Raw genomic sequence first — 18,881 nt, 5'->3', positions numbered from 1 at the left:
AGTGCATTCATTTCTTCAAATAAACACATCTGCAGTGCTCTGAAGCTGCCTCATTTTCTGACTATTTCAACTTTTCAATGGTCACCTCATCACCATGCTTTCTTCGGAAGGAAATTGTGGGTATTTACTGTTTCCTATAATTTTTTTTGCTTTTATTATCTTCACAAGAGATAAAATGGTGGATTAAACCATGACATGGAAACATGTTTGTTTTTAAAAAAGAAACAGGGGCCCCTCAATTAAGGTGTGCCAATTGGTTACACTTGGCATTAAAGGGTTAAAAAGATGAATTTATACATTGACATTGGGCTACAGTTCCTGCAGTAGGCTATAGTCACGAAAGTGGGAGTACTGAGCATTCCATTCTCCAATAGTCTTATGTGTACGAGGTAAACGTTAAAAAAAAAAACAACACATTGTTAAACCAGTGGCGTAGGCTGCACAGAAACTTTCAATAGTGAGAGAAAGTTGAAAATAAATGAGCATGAGGCAGCCATGGTAAACACCTTTTACTTTGCGACAGAAACAAATGTGGACTTATGAAAGGTTAAATTATATTCATGCTCACAGTTGAAACATTTTTTAATAAATCTAATCGAAGTTACTTTTTTTGGTTTAGTGAGTAATATAGCCCAGTAATGTAGCCCAGTGATTTGTATTGAGTTTCTAGCGAATTGTGAACATTGCTAAAGTAAGACTTGTGCCCTTGTTAGCAGTGCTGGAGGTACATCTCCGTTTAGGGTTGGTGAAAAATAAAAGTTTATTAAAAACTAAAAGTCAAAAAATTTCACACTTTTGGAATATTTCCTTCTGTGAAATATTTCACTACTAGAGTGGGGCGTCCTCATAAAACCCCGTGTCGCTACAGATAGGCTTAACGTAAGCTAGTTGGAAATCCCGTTCTTCTGAATCCCTTATTCCATACAAACATCAGCTCTAAATGAAATATTTGTAGAAATATATTAGGCTTTTGAACCGAAATAGCAACTCAAGTTCACAAAAGTAGACTACAACTGCAGCTACAAACCTTTCAAACTACAGAAGCATTTGGTTTAACCTTTAAGTCGTATTTTGTTTACCGGAAACTATTAGAATATTTTCTTGCCAAAATAATGACATTAATCACAATTCCTTTACTGGATGGTCTGATGCAGCACAGGTTTAATCTTATAATTTTATTTGTAATTATAAATTTTCCGTTTGCTGTATCTAATCAGCAAAATTCATGTGAGCTACATTCAGCAATAATGTAGAGTGAAATTGAACAATTCTCCATTTGCAAAGTGTGAACAATATGCGATCGCAATGCAAATAGTAGTAACAACTTCCAGAAAACATTATCAAAAGGAAACATAGCTATTTTCAAATGAGAACGCTTTCTACAAACATAACAAACTGATAACAAAAATCAAATTAAGGAAAAGAAGTTCAACCACTGTAAATATTCTTTTTTTTTATTATTTATTTATTTGCATCAGACTCAAGATGGTCCATATTACAATCAAACAAAAACAAGTGGAAACAAAGAAGATACTCGACTCAGAAGAGCTGAGTCGTAATCTACCAAATACAAAGATTGATAGTAACAGTCTGTTCGTATGATAGTATTAACTAATCATAATTTATCAGTTTGATAGTATTTGTATTAGTTCATAAATCTATTGATTGGAAGACAAGTTACATCGGGTTACAAGCTGATATATTTTTTTACGAATGAGAGCTTGAAATGTTGTGATATTGTTATCAACGAATGCAGAGGTGATGCTGCATCGACTCTGCAAATTAAACAACATTCTGTAACAGTTATTGTATCTAACACGTAAGCGATTACTACTGGATAAAAGATAGTTACACCATAGTTGACAGGCATATTATAAAGGCATACAATAGGAACAAAACAACACATTTTTAACAGCAATCGAACATTTGGAAAACCTTGTATTTAGCACATTGCCAGCACAATACAACGATCGTAATTGTCGTTTCATATCTTCATCATCGGATAGCAAATCGTTAATTATTACTCCTAAATATTTCACAGAGATCTCAAAGCAGACACGTTTTTCATTTAAATATATGATCGGATTAAAGTCAAGTTTCAACATCTTGGATTTAAATAAAACACCAATTGTTTTGTTGCAATTAAATGTAATGTCGTGAGAAATGGCATATTTTTGACATACATTGATGAGTTTCTGGAGATCCTTGAATTGACACTTGGTGCAAAACGACACAAGTCATCAGCATACATTAAATGATTAACAGGAATTGCCAATGCAGCAGCCAACAGAAAGACCGTTTAATTCGAAGGATAAATCGTTCATGTACAATGTGAAAAAATGAGGGCTTAATACCTCTCCTTGTCTCACCCCATTTGAAACATGAAAATACTGGGAGTAGTGACAACCCCACTTCACGGCCATAGATTGATTTGCATAACAATAATATAACAATCGTACAAATATCATTGGCAGAGATCGCTCAATAAGGTTTAAAAATAAAACCGAATGATTCACTCGGTCAAATGCTTTTGATGAATCCAAAAACACAGTAAAGACAGGAGTACCGTGTTTAACATAATGGGAAATGGTTTGTTTCAACAAAAATACACACATAATAATCAGTATTGTGCTTTGCTTTAAAGCCAATTTGACACAAATAAATCACAAATTCACAACTTTTAGATAAACAAAGGGATAGAGTAAGAATGGAGATTTGGTCAGGACAGTAGAACCCTATAAATGCCACGCTTTTTTTGAAAGAGTAAGGCTTTGACTTTGAACTGATTTGTTTTGAGAAGGGTAACTGCCAGAAAAAAAATTAAATCATGAAAGTTGTTGCATTTTCAACAGTCTTTTACAATATGTTTACAAATTTTGTGTATTTTTTTTAAATGCTTTAAATGACTAAACTTTTTGACAAACTAGAAAAATTTTGTGTTTTTTTGACTTTTTTTTTCCGTTTATACATCTGAAAAACAAAAAACTTCAAACTGCGCTAAACGTCACCGTTAGACGTCAGGCAAGTGTCAAGCTTTCCACGCAGCGTTGTCACGGTAATGTTTATGCTTTATGCGAAGAAATAGCCGTATAAACTTCAGCGCACTTTGCACAAAAAATAAAAATTCTTTGTCAATGATTAAAAATTGCAGAAAAAGTTCAAATACAAACCTAGTAATTTTTTTCAACTTTTAGACAATACAACTCTTCCTTGTGAAGAAAGAGGCGTGCTGGTCAGGGGTGTCAGACAGCTTTTGAGAAAAAGAGCCAAACAATGTTGAAAAAAGGGCCAAACTGGGTAAAAAAGAGCCAAATTGTTCAATAACGTTAATAAGGTTGCTAATAAAACATAATAACGTTAACAACGTCAATAACGTTACAACAACACAGTCTACATTCTACAAGAACAATTCCAAATCTTCATCTTTTACAATGTTTCCACTCGAATCTTTGGCATTGGCATAAACATTGTCAGCTAAACCAGAGGCTAAGCACTGTCTAAAAAATCGTAGCAACACTTTTTAGTCTCAATTTCCGAAAGAGATTTTTATTTAAATAAATGTCTTTTTTGTTTGCTAGTTTGAAATTATGTTTGAAATAGCTAGTTTGAAAGTATGTGCCAACTGCTTCCAAAAAGAGCCAAATATTGAAAACAAAGGGCCAAGGGGCCAAACAATTATTTTGGGGGCCAACTACCTCTAAAAAGGGCCAATCTGGCAAGCCTGGTGCTGGTTTTGTTGGCTCTTTTCTTTCCACAAAGATAAGAGTTGAACTGACTGGTAAAGCGGTGGTCGAATTGAAAAGCCACCGACAGGAAACACGACAATTCCTCACCTAAAAAGCAAATCCCGTCTCCCTGGCCCGTTCCGCCATTCTAACTTTTGCGGACGAGTCGCACAAAAATCTCGATCCACACTTTCCTTCCACAGGTACCTAGACTCCCCAGCCTGGCCCCCGCGACCTAAGCTGGTGGACTTCCCTTCCGGGTGCATCGCCACCCCATAATCACGCCGCTCCCCGCCTCCACGGGGCGTGGCAGGCCGGTTCTTTAAAGTCTCTGACCTGGCTATGTTTATTGTGTTCTTCTCGCCGTGTCAATTATTTTGTACTCGTGCGTCGTTGACCAAAATAAAACAGTTCATCATCAATGCAATGACACTTACGAGTTTATAGTTAAATTCAAGTCCGTGTGCATCTTCAAGAGTTAAATTTTTGTCTGCTGGTGCGATACTGATGAAACTGACTGGTAAAGCGGCGGTCGATTACTCAAGTTACAAATAAAGCAAAACTTCGCCAGGAAAGTAGACAGTTTGGATAAAGAAACTTGCCAGTACAAGTACAAAAGTAGCCTACACAGTTTTCAGCCATTCGGAAAAATTAAAGACAAAAAAGCTCAAGAAAAATTCATCTACAATGGACAAAGAAGACTAGCTTAATAATCAACCCCTACCCAATCAACGGAAAAGACTTCAGTACCCAACCTCTACCCTTGTTAACCATTCCCACCCTTAGCAAGCACCGGGATTCGCAATTCCAGCCCGGTCTTGTTACCCTCCATCTTTACCCCGAAGACAGTATTTTTTAGCTTAAGAAGAAAGAAGGACAGAAAGACTTTAAAACTGTAATTATTTGTGTTTTATTTCCATTTTAATAACCTTTATTCGTAAATTTAAAAACAATTGCAATATTTAAAAAAAAAAATCCTAGCCTAATTTTTGCCCTTCTCTGTATCAATATTGTCTCTCAATTTTTACCAATTTCAATAATTTTAGTTAATTTGTATAACCAGCCTGTTGTGTCTTCAAATTTTTGTAAAAATAAGTTATTTTGCCCATTTAATTACCCAAATTCCACCCATTTTGATTATTTTCTTCATAGCTTTTTAGAATCAATTTAAAAAAAAAACCTAGTGTTGCCAGTGCTCCCCAAATTCAATTCCATATTCTCTCTTTTTAAGCTTGAATTACGTGTCGCTTTTAATTGTTTTATACTGAATCCTTAATCGTTGATCCGAAACCATTTAACTGATTTATTTCCAATCAATTGTAACGACTATTGGCGTATTATATTATATTTAATTGTTGTATTTTATTAATCGTCGCAGGGTCACTCTGCTAGCTGGAGTAAAGTTTACGAACTGACGTCACAATTGTACATTCATTCAATTGCTCTTAAAGCTTTATCATTTTCCTCTTATTCCTCCCACCAATTCGTAATTAAAATTTTTTTTTAGTTTATTTATCTGTCACTAACATTTTTATATTATAATATTATCCTGTAACGTTAAATCAACGTAAATTGCTTTTTATCAGCCAAATCTTTAGTAAATCGTTGGTTTTTAAATTCATTTCATCACAATCTGCTACCAGTTCTTATATCGTCACTTTTAAATCTCTAAATTTAGAAACGTCGCCGTAAACTTTAAATCTTTGTAATAACCAGCTTTTTATAATTATTTCATTTGAATTATGTCTCGCTTTTCAAGTAGTGCAGGTTTGAAGACTTCTAGAGATAACCTGGCCGGTGTTGGTTTCTCCCTTCCATCTTCTCAGTCCACTAGCTTAGGCTGGCCGACGAGGAAGCAGGTTCCTGTGAGTGGTCACTCATTCAACCCAGATGGTGAAGCCTCCCCGGTAGACTCACTGCTTTTTGCGAACTCGTCACTTCGTCACGGTGACGAGTGTCCGATCCGCAATTCCGCACCACATCGTGGCTACCCCACCCATTTCGAGTCACCCTTCCCGAGGTCGAATAGACTGCAGTCCGTCTGCCCTATTCGCCTCACCCTCCCCAATCTATTCCCCCTTCTCTGTCCTTTCTCCACTTGCAGGAGGGCATCTCAACCTTACCGAGATGTGCAGGCGTATCAGGACCATATGCGAGCATTTCATGGTTCGCGCGCCGAGTTCCTGATCACCTGCAGCAGGTGCTGCCGTGTTCTCCCTCGAGCTTACAAGCTGGATGGGGCCCAAGAGCATTGGCGATCCTGCCCCGAGGGCCTTCAATTGCCAACCTGCCTTCCCTGGCTGAGCAATGACCCGACACCCTCGGAGAGCCAAACCAGACCCCCTATGATGACCAAGCCTGGGCTTTCCTACGCCTCTGTTGTCAGGCGTGGAAGGCGCCGGCCCTCGACTGCAGGCGCATCGGTCGAGGGGTCATCCCCTCTTCCCCCTTCTTCTGTCATCCGTTCTCAAGTCTTCTGGCGCCAAGGCCTAGACAGCACTCCCACTTTGCCCCCCCCACCTGACTTTATGCCTGAACTTTTCCGTACTGTTCTATCTCATCCAGGCAAGACTTCGCTCAGCCCTGCTGACACTGACAGCTTGCCTGACCTAGATGTGTTGTTTCTTCCTCATCTGTCTTCGGCCGGACCTGGGTCGGAAAGTGGGGACTCTTCCGACTCGTCTGACTCGTCGAACAGTGAATCTTTTTCCTCTTCCTCCAATTCTTTGCCCGATAGCCCGACCACGGACTGTTACGGCCCTACTGTTAGCGCGAACCATTTTCTACATGTACCTCTGCGCAAGCCGACCTCCACCGGAGCCGTGGCAGTGGACTCGCTCGGTTTATCCAAGCCGGCTTCGCGCCCTTCTTCTCTGCCTCTGACGGCTACCACCGGAGCTGAAGCTGGGGACCCCATCAGCTCCTTCAAGCCGCCCTTGCAAACCTTTTCTCCTAATTCTCTTCAGCGCTATTCATCTCACTCCTCCTTATCCTTTAATCCTGCTCCCATCTGTCCTATACAACCTTGTACCTCGACGCTGTCTGCTGAAGCCCAACCTTTTATCCCACCTACCCAAACCACCCACTCTAAATTCCTGCCAACTATCTCTTCCCAAACCTTGACTCAACCCCGAAGTGACACCATGACATGCAACCAAGCCACGATTGACTCCGGATTCCCACAGACTACCCCAGGGATGTCCATCTCACCCAACATTCAACGATCCATCCAAGACCCTGTTGAACCAGTCAGGGAAAGTAAGACGAAAAGCTCCAGGCGGGCTCTTTGCAGTTTAGTGAACCTTACTTTAGCGGGTGGCATAAATTTCGACCGGTTCTGCATTGAATTGGAAGAGTGGACCGCTGGCACTTCGCCGCCCAAGAGGACACGTCCTCGCAAACCACGCTTCAATCGTGGCGCCCGGGCTCGCGCGGCTCGCCGTCGTTCGAACGGGGGTTCTCCTCGGTCGGACGGCGGGGGTTCGCGCGGGAACGGAGCCCGATATTGTAGGGGCGTGGGGTTGCGAGCCGCCTTCTCACGGGACGCGAAGGGAACAGTCCGCCGGATCGTTGAAGGAAAAAACAGTGACCGTCGTTGCGAAATCCCACCTCAAGAAATTGAGGAGAGATTTCGACGCGACATGACCGCTCCTGAAGCTGGGAGTTGCTCGCAGATGCCCGAGTGGATGAACTCCCACCGTTACGAGTATGATAGTGTGAACCTCTTCCCCGTCGATGACGGTAAAGGTCCCATTACGGCCCGGGAGGTGGAGGCGGTCCTCCAGTCGCTTGATGTCGGTTCCGCCCCTGGTTCTGACGGATTGTCCTACGGTTTCTGGAAGACCCTGCATCCAAGAGGGGGACTCTTGGCCAGCCTTTTCGAGACCTGCCGGATCAACCGTCGTGTACCGGACCAGTGGAGAACCAGCAGGATCACACTCATATGTAAAGACCCTGAGAGTGACCTGCACGACGTCAGCAACTGGCGGCCCATCTCCATCTGCCGAAACATTTATAAAATCTACGCCGCCGTATTGGCCCGGCGCCTGCAGCGATGGGCGGTGGAGGGGAATGTTATCAGCCGAGAGCAAAAGGGATTCATGCCCACAGAGGGCGTCTATGAGCATGTGTTCATGCTCGACACCATCCTCTCGGATGCACAGTCACGCAAAAGGCCTGTGTCAGTTGCGTTTCTGGACATTCGAAACGCCTTTGGCAGTGTCCGGCACGAATGCATAGCCGAGGTCCTGCGTCATTTCGACGTCCCCACAGACCTTATTGAGTGCATCTCCGACATATACGTCGCTAACACCTGCACCGTCCGCTGCGGCAATGGTGAAACCGACCGTATCCCTGTGGGGCGGGGAGTCCGTCAGGGCTGCCCGTTGTCTGGGCTGCTATTCAATTTGGTCATCGAGGTGCTCCTCAGGGGCGTCCGTGACAAAACGGATTGCGGCTACAACCTTCCTGCCAAAGAAGACGACATCAAAGTGCGTTGTATGGCTTATGCGGACGACATCTGTCTCGTTTCTTCCGATCGCGAGCAGATGATCTCTCTTCTATCTGCTACTTAACCCTTCTCTTCCTGGTCCGGGCTACGGTTCAACCCACGCAAGTGTGGCACCCTTTCCTATGGGAAAGTGTCGGCGTCCCGTCTGCGGGTCGACCCGAAACCTTTCTCCCTAGCCGGGGAGAAAATTCGAGTCATCCCCAAAGGCGAGACGTATAAATACCTCGGCGCTCGAACCGGTTACGCCTCGGACGCATCCCTAACCCAACCCTTCATCTCCACTCTGGAGAAGCACATTTCCTTATTGATGAAATCCTTTCTTACCCCAAGCCAGAAACTCCTGGCACTCACTTCCATCATTCTCCCGTCCGCGTCATACCATCTGCGAGTGCGGCGCTTTAGACAGTATGAGCTTCTGAAGCTTGACCGACTGGTTTTGCGGTGTTTGAAGGTGGCGTGGCGTCTTCCCAAGTGGGCCTGCAGCGCGTTCTTTTACTGTAAGCCTGCATTGGGAGGTTTGGGCATCACGAACTTGTGTCGCGAAAGTGACACGCTTTCGCTAGCTCATGCTTTCAAGATGCTGACGTCACCTGACAGCATTGTCTCTGCCGTCGCTCTCGGGCAGCTTAGGCGTCATGCCTGTCTGAGGTTCGGCACTCCAGATCCCACCACTGACCACCTGGCCAGTTATCTGAATAGTGACCCCCCTCCTGACGGCGCCCGTCCTAGACCGTGCCCTACAGGCGAGAGCCTGTGGGGCCGTGTCCCGGCGGCCACCCGTCGCCTGAACGTACGTTGGTCCGCCCGCCCGGATGGCGGCCTTGAGTTGGCCGCGGGGAGCTCCACAATCACCCCTCCTATAAGGAAAAAAGTGGTGCCGACCCTCCATCAACACAATGACTTGTGGTGGAGGAGACAGTGGGAATCCAAACCTGACCAAGGCAAGACGGTCAGTGCCCACTGCCTGTCCGGATTTTCAAATTCCTGGACCCGGCGCCCGGAGCTCCTGGATCACGCGGACCGAGTATTTGCGTACAAAGCTAGATTGAATCTAATGCCACTTGAATCAAAACCAAGCCATGGCCGCCGTTACCTACCTTCCATGTGTCGTGCGTGTGGGAAAGCGGAAGAGACTCTCCCCCACATATTGAATCACTGCCCTACCGTGATGACTGTCATCACGGAACGACACAATTCGGTATTAAGGGAGATCGTGGGGCACGTGCCTGCCGAATGGCAACCCGGGCTTTCCATAGATAGTACGGTTCCACAGCACGTGGAAGCGGGCGGTGCCGATCTGCGTCCTGACATCGTCCTGCAACGCCCTGACGGTGTCACGGTCGTATGTGACGTCACATGTCCGTTCGACAACGGCGCGGATTCTCTTCGAAAAGCCGCCGACAGGAAACACGACAAGTACGGCGAGTTATGTGTCAACATAAAGGAAGACAGGAAGCGCCCTTGCAGGGACGTCCTGTCACTTCCGTTCGTCGTAGGCTCCCTCGGGAGCTATGCCCCGATGAGCTCTCGAGCTCTGACGGCCTTGGGCGTTCCTACTCGTGGGGTAGCAGAGGTGGCTAGAAAAGTGGCTTCCCTCTCATTCAAAGGATCCTTCCGCGTCTGGAAAGCTTGGAACGCCGGGCTCACTTGTGGAGGGGCTACGTCATAGAAAAGACGACTTCAGCGATCAGAAACTTATTCCCCAATAACAGTTGCAGTAAGTATCCGAGCGCGCAAGACAGCAAACCGTTTAGACGTCATAACCTTATATCAATTGTCTTAAAATTCATCACCTTATGTCTATAAACCAGTGTCATCTTTTTTATAATGCTCCAGTCTCACAAATCCAAGCATTCAAAAATGAACAAAGGAAAGGAATAGCATGTCTCATGCACATTGTGAATCGAGACTGGTTTAACAGCAATTTAGTAACTTCAATCATCACTAGATCTCTATGTATTAATCAATCAATTTTTTCGAATTATCTTACGCTGCCTTCGCCTTGTAACGCTGTTCTTGCCCGCTCGGATCAACCTCGCTCTGCTTTCAACGCATTGATCAACACGATCCCCTGATCAACTCGATGCAGCCTCAAAATTTCCACCCCATTTTCTACTTTTTCCTGGTAATGTAGCCTATCAGTGCCTCTGGTTTCGATCGCTAGCCTCCCCGACCCAGCTGGGCAAACCTGCCTCAACGTCTGGCCAGTACACATCCGTGCTCGCCGAATCAAAGCTTACTCTTCTCCAGTGAGTAGCCTATGTATTACATTCCCATCTATATTTTTTTGTTTCTATTGATTAATCGAGCCTCTGCTCCACATTTTTATTGAATTTCGTCTGCCACGAGAGCTAAATTATCCTTAAATAGTTGACTCTCTTCCTCGGGTAGACCCCAATTTTATCCGCTCTGCCTACTGGCAGACCGGGTATAAGAGTCAAGTACCTGCGCCGAGGTCGCGTGAAGGAGACGTGGGCGCCGCCCGGCGGTCAATTACTGCCGGTTCCAGCGTCCACACGCGACGGGTTGCTCGCCCGTCGCAGGCCATTCTTCTGGGCTATGCAGAAAGAGCCTGTCTCCCTGGCCCGCTCAGCCATTCTAAATTTGCGGACGGGTCATGTAACGTTTTCGATCCACACTCTCCCTCCACAGGTACCTCGACTTCCCAGCCTAGCCCCGCGACCTAAGCTGGTGGACTTACCCCTCCGGGTGCATCGTCTCCCCTAAATCACGCCGCTCCCGCCGCCGCGGGGTGTGGCAGGCCGGTTTCCTATAGTCTTCGACCTGGCTATGTTTGTTTGTGCTCTCTCGCCGTGTCAAACCTTTGTACCCGTGCGCTGTTGATGCAAATAAAACAGTTGAACACTTGACGCACTTGGCTTACGCCGATTGAGCACTTTACTGGGGGCACCTTGCTATGCAGTGCATAAAGTTCACTGCTTGCAGTTTGAGCACTTTGGCAACTGTCTGCAGTACATATGGGTAGCCCATATTAGATTTATGGGTTGCATATGGCAGCCCATATTAGATTTATGGGTTACATAATATGACAGTCTGTATTAGATTTATGGTTTAGGCTACATATAGGCAGCCCACATTAATATGTAAGTTGAATGTGAGCAACCCACATGAAACCCATAAATGAATATGGGCAGCCCATACTGGCTCAATGTGATGCCCGCAGACACAATGTGTACGGGCCCCATATAGGCAGCTCACATGGGGCCCGTACATCAGCCCATATACTGATGCCCATATACTCAGCCCATACGTGTTTGCTGGCTTGGTCTTCTAGTCCGGTTGCCAAATCCAATTTTTTGGCTGAACCTGGAAATTTTATGTAAAGTTTTTTTTTGTTGATTTTGGTAGCCTAGGGTCTACTCTTTCAGAATCTGCTGGGTGCACTCCGTGCATCCTTGAGCGTTTTGAGAAATTCAAGATGGCGTCCAAAATGGCTGTGGTTTCAGATAACGTCCTATAACTCAGTTAGTATTTGACCTAGGATGATAGTTTTGGTGTCTAACCGTATGTTTTGAGGGGCAAGGAATCCATTGAAACTATTTATTTGACTGGTTGGGGATTGCATCATGTAGAAATGCAATAATGCCGCCAATAGGGCTGCCATATTACAAAATTCAAACAAAAACAAACAAATTCACTTGTATTTGGTCTAGAATGATAATTTTGGTGTCTATCCATATGTTTCGTTGACAAGGAATCCATTTAAGGTATTAAAACAGTTGCATATGAATTACATCACAGTAAAATCCGCAATGGCTGCTGATATATTTGCCGAATACTTACTGTAAATTTCTTAATCTTGAACTCCCACTATGCTGCGTAATCACTTTGCTTTCTGACTGAAAAGCGCGAACTTGCGTCTCGGCAAGCTTGTAAGAAAGATTGATAAAGCGTTCTCTCTTTCGAAGCCGTAGTGCTTGTTCTAATTCAATGTTCTAGTTATAAGCAGTCAGACTGTCAGAGAAGTAAAATCAAAACTTTGTGAATATTTAGTTAGAATGAATGATGATCATGCTTACTTCTGTTTGTTTTTCAATTTTAAGAACGTTAGTCACTGTACACTGTGACTGTACAGTATAGTGAATTAAACTGATCTTTGAGTGCGCAAAAGAGAGAATTTCTCAAGCTTACTAACGGTACGTATGAACCTTCTTTATTGTGTACTTGTGGTGCTTCGATCATACATTTGTGACTATAACTCCGCGTATCGTTACTGTAGATTCAATTTCCAAACTACCGAGATCAATTCGGAGACTCTTAGGCTATGACGGACCATAATCGGTAAATACCCTGTATGCATTCCAACTTTCGTGTTAATTATTCGTGATAGAATCGTACCTGAGTGCCTTTTTTTATCTATTTTAGAAAACCGTCCTCCAGCACGTAATCCTGCATTGTTATGTGTACCCCCTGCTGAAATACACTTTCGTATCGTACCGACTTGTTGGAGACGCGTATATATCATTCGATGCAGTCAGTCACCCGACCCACCTGTTACAGTCACCTAGGTGTCTTATAGCCCACGCCTGTTTGGATGATAATTTTGGTGTCTAACCATATGTTGTTTTTTTTACTTTCAGAAACTGATGTCTTCTAAGGGAAGGATGGTAGAATTGGCGGAGAGAAAATGCGTCTTCAATTGGAAATTCAGCTGTGACGACAAATCAGAAAGACTTACTGAGGCAGGCTCTGCCAGAATTCAGAACATTATTAGATGTAGCAGGATCTACGATGACGATGTAGCCTACACATTTCGCTGCAGGAAAAACTTGAGAATAATGCTAACTTAACCATTGATTGCCATAAAAGCTGCGTTTCTAGTTACACATCCACTCATCATGTTAAAGTATTTAATAAGCGAAAACATTCCCAAGAACCATCATCTTATACTCTCCCAAAGACAAGGCGACAATCGTCGGCTTGTGGAAAGTTTGATCTCCTTCAGGACTGTTTGTTTTGTGGAGAACAATGTGAACTTCAGAAAGACAGTAAGAATCCATCACGTTGGAGAATTGCTTATAAATTCAGACAAATACTCAGTCCAGATAGAAAGACGACCCTGAAGGAATCGATCTTAGAGACACGTATGTTGTTCGAAATGATTACTTTGCAGAACAAGTTAGACTCCGCATTTATGGGATTGTGGTGATCTCCATGCTGCTGAAGCAGATACCACACCGACTGTCAGGTAAAATTTCTGTCTCTCGATCACGTAACATTTGCAGCAACTAAGTCAGATAAACCTGAGCAAGATGATCCTGCCATGGAATACGTCATTGGTGTGATGAAGAAAAAACAGTCACATCTTTGGAATTCGATTGACCTGTACAAACTATACACGGAAAAGGGGGGCAAAATTCAGTCACAGAAAACGCTGCTACGGAAATTGTCAGATTTCTTCGGTGATGATCTTATTGTGTTGCATTCAGCAGGTTTAGCAAACATTGTTTGTTTCCGTTGTCGGGCGGCAAAATCCCTAAGACTAATAGATGAGGATGACGATGATACTGATGTGATCTTGAATAGAATTGCGAAAAAGGTTAGAAGTGAAGTCAAAGGCATTAACTTGGATAAAAACCATCACTCAACAACAATCAATAAGGACATTGCAATGAACGAAGTAAGTGAAATATTGATAACATTACTAGGACTTGTATCCGCAAAACTAGAAAGGATTTTCCCAGCCATAATGATGGGATCAATCTTGACCGGGGCTGTCAAGAACAGCCCAACGGCACTGCAGATAACACTAGGTTCAAAATTGGGCAGATCAAAAAATATCATCACAACCATGCAGTCATTCGGTGTGACATGTTCTTATGACGAGGTATTACGCTTTAAGCGTTCAACTGCGAAAGCTGCAACAATGGAACGATCCTATCTTGGCATATCCGATGCATCAAAAGGTTTGGTACAAGTAGTTGTCGATAATTTTGATGCTGAAATCTCGTCGCAAAATGGAAAACTTTCCACCCACTCGTTGGCTGTTCTGGTTACACAACCTGAATCACCATCTGATGCTGATCGATGCCATAGAGAGACAATCCCACGAATTTCAAAGGAGGAGATGTCGGAGCCAATAGAATATGATGTCACCATACAGAGATACAATGTCCCAAGAAACCAAAAATGCCCGAGAGTGCTGCTGTTAGACCAGTTCTCTCACTCAAGTTACTTGCGCAACAGGCTACTCTAAAACAAAGAGCGGACGAAACTGACTTCGCCTTCTTTCAGGATGTTCAGAAACAGAATTGTCCCGAGTACAATGGCTACAACACATCTCTTACACGCAATCAAGGCCAAACAGAACAACCTAAGACTAAGACGACAAGCCTGCCTTTGATTGATTTTGTGCTATTCCATCCCAAGTGAGGCCTTTAAAGAGAATGTAAGAAGGGCCCATCACCAAGCCATTGTGTGGCTTTCACTGGAAAACAGCAATCCGCCTGAACTTGATGCAAAAATGTACGGATGGGTGAAAGACTCGAAACTTAAAACGCTACAACCGGTCCTCCTTCCCGCAAATGTTGAACTCACCCCAGAAACTGTCATGCGCATGATCAGATGTGGATGCAAGAGTGACAACCCCTGCAAAACGCTTTCTTGCAGCTGCACAAGGGATGGTTTGAAATGTAGGCTACAATATTCTGTGCATGTTATGCTGCAGGTTGCAGTCAGACTCTTACTTAGCATTTTAATTCAATTAGACAACGTCAAAGATTTATGAATAAGAAGACTTAATGACGAGATGATAACCACAACTGACTGTCCTGTGACTGTGAGAGAGGCTTGTACATTAGTAACATTTGTGATAACTAATGGTGACATTTGTGAGTGATGTTATATGTTAGATGGTATTTCACAAGCAAAGTCGCAGAAATAATAATTTTCTGTAAGTATTCAGCAAATATATCAGCATCCATTTTGGATTTTACTGTGGTGTAATTCATATGCAACTGTTTTAATACCTTAAATGGATTCCTTGTCAACGAAACATATGGATAGACACCAAAATTATCATTCTAGACCAAATACAAGTGAATTTGTTTGTTTTTGTTTGAATTTTGTAATATGGCAGCCCTATTGGCGGCATTATTGCATTTCTACATGATGCAATCCCCGACCAGTCAAATAAATAGTTTCAATTATCTAAATTTCAATTATCTAAATACTAAAATTATCATCCTAGGCCAAATACTAACTGAGTTATAGGAAGTTATCTGAAACCACAGCCATTTTGGACGCCATTTTGATTTCTCAAAACGCTCAAGGATGCATGGAGTGCACCCGGCAGATTCTGAAAGAGTAGACCCTGCGCTACCAAAATCAATAAAAAAAAAACTTTACATAAAATTTCCAGGTTCAGTCATAGCCTACTTCTGCCGGACTATTCCATTTCCATTGACAGCAATAATTTTAATATATTTGGGAAATTGGCTTTATGGAAAACACCTTAAAAAGTAAAGTTGCCAATTTGATAGTTTTTCTGCAAATTCCATAAATCTAAACGTTTTTGTTTTGCTTGTTTTTTGTTTCTTTTTTTAACCGTTTGATAAGCAGAATAAAAATGACCGTTTAGAAGACATTTTGTAGTTTCATAACTACAATATTTTTGAAAAACTTTTTAGACTTTCAAAAAAATATTTGTAAAATAGGTTATTTGGAATATAGTTTCGGGAGAGAGTTTGCTTTTTTATACCAAAGACAGGCAAGACACAACAATACCACAGGGTTGAGCATTACAACAGTATATATTTTTTACATATTTACAAAATAGTTTAACATTCAAACGTTTTCGGCTTAACCTAAGCCCTCATCAGAAATCTGAAAATATTGATAAAATTCAATAAATTTCAACTTCTTGAAGGTAACTAGCTAACTAATTGTAAGCATCAAGATATACGCAGCGGTTAAAAGCAATAGTGTGGAAAACAAACAGACGGGCGGAAAACAAAATTACATTAGAAAAAGGCACACATGACTACAAACGAATTAGCACCACAGGGAACGTGATCCATCTAACTTAGTAAATGTTTAGTAGAATGGACGCGCCGCCAGCAAATAATTGTTTGTTTAAATTTGGGTTGTAGCGTTTGATTAATAGCGCTTCCTGAATTTTTGTGTCAAATTGGGATTTGCCTTTGCGTAAAATTTTAAATGAATCAGCAGAGAATTTTCGATTTGTGCAAAAGGAACACTCCATAATATGGTCTTTGATGGCACTTTTCTTTAAGTCTCTAAAGTTCAAATGCTACCGTACTCTCGTGGTCAAATGTCTGGTGGACATACCGATGTATGTCAATGCCGAATCACACGGACATGTAAAACTGTATACGACATTTGAACAGAGAGGCGAAGGCGTCTGGGACTTTAGTTGAAAACACGAACTGATTTTGAATGTTTTATAAACAGGAAAAACGTCCACATCAAATTTACTTTTCATAAACTGTCCGATTTTACGAGCAAACGTTTTAAAATCTTTTCCCACAAACGGAATGGACAAACAATGCTTCATATTTAACTCATTTTCAGCCTTTTCTTGTTGGTCGGAATTCGTGGAGATAAAGCGATTCAATATTTTTTCAAAGTATAATTTTGGATAACCATTATTATAGAACATTTGTTTTAATTTCTCTGTTTCAATATTAAAAAGAGCATCATTACAGCAAATCATTTTAGCCCGAGCTAATAGGCACATGATCAGACCAGATTTCCATTTAGATGGGCATATAGTGCATCAAAATTCAAAAACAAACCAGTATGGGTTGGTTTGCGCCAAACCCAAGTATCAAATTCGGTAGCATCAATTTTAATTTCAACGTCCAAAAAAGGCAAAGTTTCGCGTGCTTTTTCAATTGTAAATTTGATGTTTTTATGTTGAGAGTTCAGCACTTCCAAAAAGGCCGCACAAGACGTCTCCTCATTAAATACCGCAAAAATGTCATCAATGTACCGTAAGAACAACTTTGGGTGAAATGTAAGATGCTTTTTAAATAGTTTTGTTTCCAAATGTGCCAGAAAAAAATTAGCAATAGTAGGGCCCAATGGAGATCTCATGGCAACGCCGTCAATTTGTTTAAACGTAAAGGTTTTTATACATAAATATGCCTTCGGTAGCTAAAGTCATTAACTTGACAAATACGTCACGCTTGAAAGGTAATTGAGTGGGTTTTGTTTCCGAATAAATGTAGTCAGCAATGATGTCAACAGTCTCTTTCAAGGTACGTTCGTAAACAGAGATTTAACATCAAAACTAACCATCATCTGTCCGGAAGACGGAGAATAATCTTTTAGTTTTTCTAAAAAATGATTTGTGGAGTTAAGCTTTTGGAATGTACGGTTTGATCACGCTATCTAAGAATTTTGCCAGTTCATATTCCGGAGAGCCTATCATAGAAACAACAGGCCGAAGAGGGTTACCTTCTTTGTGCACTTTTACCAAGCCGTATAATTTACCGGGGTTACTGCCCGATGGAATTAGTTTCGTTATCAATTGTTTGTCGAAGTCTTTAAAGTACTTACGGATGTAGTACGCAAATGACTTTTCTTTCGAAATGATGGGATGTGATTTGCCGCTGTCTGAAATTCGTTCAAACTTCGATTTATCATTGACTATAGAGTCCAGTTTCAGATAGTAATCCGAGGTATTTAAAATTGCTGTCCCTTTTCCTTTATCAAATTTACAGATTTTGATGTCTTTGTTTTTTGATAGAGTCTTCAGAGTTCGGTGCATTATTTGATTTCGTTTTGACGAGCAAGCTCGTTTTGCATCAGACATGAATCGTTTAACCATAAACTTAATTTCATCCTTAGATTCATCGTCAAGCGTGATTTCTTTTTCTTTCCTTGCTGAGTAAATTAATTGTTCCATGTTCGTTTTCATGCTGTCAATTTGAACTTTTTCCGGCAAAATGTGATGGTCTAATCCAAACCGCAAAGCATCTTCTTCCAATAGACTGAGTTTCTTGCTACTCAAATTTATAATACAATTAGGAGATTTTTTTCGCTGTCGTCGCCAGAGGTTGGTGAGCTTTTTTTGGTGAACATCAAGAGTTTGTTTTGCAAAGACTTTAAATTGTTCTGACAACAAAGACATTAAATATGTTTTCTGAAAGAAACTGAGTGCTGCTAGCGTCTGTCTCTTGTTTTCCTCATATTTAATGACTTTAGTTAATGTTAATGACTTTAACTAAGTTAATGACTTTAGCTACCGAAGGCATATTTATGTATAAAAACCTTTACGTTTAAACAAATTGACGGCGTTGCCATGGGATCTCCATTGGGCCCTACTATTGCTAATTTTTTTCTGGCACATTTGGAAACAAAACTATTTAAAAAGCATCTTACATTTCATCCAAATTTGTTCTTACGGTACATTGATGACATTTTTGCGGTATTTAATGAGGAGACGTCTTGTGCGGCCTTTTTGGAATTGCTGAACTCTCAACATAAAAACATCAAATTTACAATTGAAAAAGCACGCGAAACTTTGCCTTTTTTGGACGTTGAAATTAAAATTAATGCTACCGAATTTGATACTTGGGTTTGGCGCAAACCAACCCATACTGGTTTGTTTTTGAATTTTGATGCACTATATGCCCATCTAAATGGAAATCTGGTCTGAT

Source organism: Aplidium turbinatum, chromosome 4, assembly GCF_918807975.1.
Source record: "Aplidium turbinatum chromosome 4, kaAplTurb1.1, whole genome shotgun sequence".
Lineage (NCBI taxonomy): Eukaryota > Metazoa > Chordata > Ascidiacea > Aplousobranchia > Polyclinidae > Aplidium > Aplidium turbinatum.
This window is presented reverse-complemented; position numbering follows the sequence as displayed.